The sequence below is a fragment of the Eumetopias jubatus genome, unplaced genomic scaffold (assembly GCF_037043125.1).
Source record: "Eumetopias jubatus isolate StellerSeaLion01/CBP00866 unplaced genomic scaffold, mEumJub1_p1.0 scaffold_1, whole genome shotgun sequence".
Taxonomy (NCBI): domain Eukaryota; kingdom Metazoa; phylum Chordata; class Mammalia; order Carnivora; family Otariidae; genus Eumetopias; species Eumetopias jubatus.
Window position 1 is genome coordinate 19,295,911 of NW_028274807.1, and position 3,162 is coordinate 19,299,072.

At 44.5% G+C, this 3,162-nt stretch overlaps 1 pseudogene; it reads right to left on the reverse strand.

Moving 5' to 3' along the window:
* Positions 1–1,497: 1,497 nt before the first annotated feature.
* LOC114218200 (dnaJ homolog subfamily A member 1 pseudogene) lies at positions 1,498–2,959 on the reverse strand (annotated as a pseudogene).
* Between the last annotated feature and the right edge of the window lie 203 nt (positions 2,960–3,162).

Below are 3,162 nucleotides of genomic sequence, written 5' to 3' on the forward strand. Positions count from 1 at the left end.
ATTCAAGTGCATTTCATTTCTCTAGAAGCCCACGGAAATACACACACACACACACACACACACACACACACACACTCCACTGCTACCTAAGCCCGTTAAGGAGTTAGTAAGGATTGATGTTGAAGTGAAGGTACCATTTTGCCCCATGGTATCACACTAATAGAAAAGGCTTGGATTGCACCTGCTTTTCCCTCTGTTCTTATAATCTTAGGAGTTGTGTGTTTGTCTGTACCTTTCAAGCCAGGTGGAAGTGGAGGGTATGGAGATCATTGATAGAAATGTGTGTGTGTGTGTGTGTGTGTTTATTACATAGTAAATATAAAATGCATAGCAAGTGCTTCTTTAATTATTTGATTTCTTAAATATGGTTTATTTCAAATGCTTCATAGACCTCCACCTATGGGGGTGGGGGGGTCATGAGCCCCTGCTTTTGAACTCTGAAATCCACCCTGTTTGCTCCGAGGGCACACCTCCCACCCACTGTTCCCAGCCGGAGACTGAGTCTGGCAGGCTGGGAATATCTGGGATCCTTCTAGTTCTGGACTTGGGCTCAAGGACTGTGCCCCCTCCTTTCATGGTGTTGACCAGCTTCCCTAGCCTGCTCTGGCAGTCAGGAATGCCTCCAGGCTCTCTTCCTCCTCTACTTCATGTGGAGCCAGCCTTCCCCTCTTCTCTCACTGGAAGAAAATCCTTGCATATTTAATTCTGTTTTGGCATCTGCTCCTCAGGAGTACCAGACTAACACATTCAAGCGGATGAAAAGCACGGTTTTGCAAGGCAAAGAACTATGTGTTTGGTATGCTGCATTTGGGAACATAAAGGAGGAAGACAGGGAGTTTATCTATTTGGGTTAGCTGATAGAGGCACCCGGAACTCTCAAGAACGCACAAGAAATTAGTAACAGTGGTATCCCGTGTGAGGTTTTGGGAAGAATGAATGGGGACCAAGAGCTGGGAGCGAAACTTTTCTAAGTATGCCCTATAATATATAGTTCCTTGATTTTCCAAGCAAGTAAATGCATAATAACTTGAAAATGTAAAATCAAATATTTGGATTAAAAAACCCCAAACAAACCATGAATTAGAAAGAAAAACAAAGCATACGCTTTGGAGATGGATCTGAGTTTGAGTCCGCATTCAGCTGGTGATCTTGGGAGAATAACGGATCTTGGGAGGGTCTAGATGTCAGTGAGCTGCTTTTCTCCTTGAATTCTATAACCTCATTTACTAGCTCCCAAGAAGGCTGCCTGCCCGATTGCCACTGGGCTTGGCCGTTGGACCTGCTAAGGGACTGTGAGGCCAGGAGCTAGTGAGCCTGAGAAGCTTTCAAGAACCAGTGCACTAATGGGATATTACGTAGCCATCAAAAGGAATGAGATCTTGCCATTTGCAACGACGTGGATGGAACTGGAGGGTGTTATGCTGAGCGAAATAAGTCAATCAGAGAAAGACATGTATCATATGACCTCACTGATAGGAGGAATTCTTTTTTTTTTTTTTTTGAGCTTTTATATTTGAGTTTATTCTTCATTTAAAACACTACTATAGTTGAATATTAAAACAAAAACAATAGCAAGTAGTGAGCTATGATTATAGTCCTTCACTCATTCACTACTGCATATAAAATGCCAGCAGTGTTTTTTCACTGGCCCCATTAAGAGGTCTGACACTGAACACCACCCCTGGGATGATGTTCATCATCCTCATAGGCTTCCCCATTGTAATGGCGCCGTCTTTCCTGATTTGGATCAAAGTCCACCAGTTCTACCTGGTCCATTTCATCAGTCTCTTCTACTTCCTTCCTCTCAGGTAGGAGTTTTTCCAGGAAAGAAAGTTTATCAGGAGAGAGAAAGCCATTCTCAGGAAAGTTTACCTTAAATTCAATGATAAGGCGACCCTTCTCATATGGTCTACGGTAAATTGGCATGCCTTCATTTAGCACACACTTGATATCTCCATGCTTGACAATTTGACCTGGGTGAGAGGTGATGACGATGGTTCGGTTGTCAAGAGTAGATATTGGCTTTTGAAAGCCACACAGTGCTTCAACCAGCTGTATGTCCATACACATGAAGAGGTCTTCTCCTCGCCGAGTAAAAACAGCGTGGTCCTTCTGATCTAAAACAATGATAATATCTCCTGTTTCCAGTCCTGGTTCTTGGTCTCCTTCACCATGGAATGTTATCTTCTGGCCGTCCTTCATGCCTTTGTCAATATGAACTTCTAGAATCTTCTTCTCTCGAACTATCTTCCTCCCATTGCAGCTTTTACATCTGTCTTTGGGACTGATCCGTTCCCCATGGCCCTGGCACTCCATGCACACAGACTGAATTTGCTGAACCATTCCAGGTCCTATCTGATGAATTCTTATTTGCATTCCAGTACCTCGGCAATTGGGACAACATTCGACTGCTCCTTTCTTACCACCTCGGCCTTCACATTTATCGCAAATCACATTCTTTTGCAGAGCTAGTTTTCGTGTTGCACCATTATATAAATCTTCTAAGGTTACTGAGAGCTGATGCACAACATTTTTACCTCTCCTTTCTCTCTGCATCCTTCCTCCTCCTCCAAAAAACATATCAAAGATGTCCATGGGGGAGCCAAAACCACCACCAGCTCCACCTTCTTTAATTGCCTGTTCTCCTCCTTTGTCATATAATTCCCTTTTCTTTGCATCAGAGAGTACTTCGTAAGCTTGAGAAATCTGTTTAAACTTCTCTCCTTCATTTGGATTCTTATCAGGGTGGTACTTCAAGGCCAGTTTCCTGTAGGCCTTTTTCAATTCCTCTTGGGTGGCATTGGGTTTGACCCCCAAAACATCATAGTAAGTGGTTTCTTTCACCATTTTCTACAGCCGGTGAGAGGGCCGAGGCTGGTGTGGGGGAGCGGGAAGGGGCGCGTTGCTGGGCGCAGCTCGGGCAGCCGCCGCTGCTCCGCGTCTCACCGAGCGTTCTGGAAAGTTCCGCCGATAGGAGGAATTCTTAATCTCAGGAAACAAACTGAGGGTTGCTGGAGTGGTGGGGGGTGGGAGGGATGGGGTGGCTGGGTGATAGACATTGGGGAGGGTATGTGCTATGGTGAGCGCTGTGAATTGTGCAAGACTGTTGAATCACAGATCTGTACCTCTGAAACAAATAATGCAATATATGTTAAGAAAAAA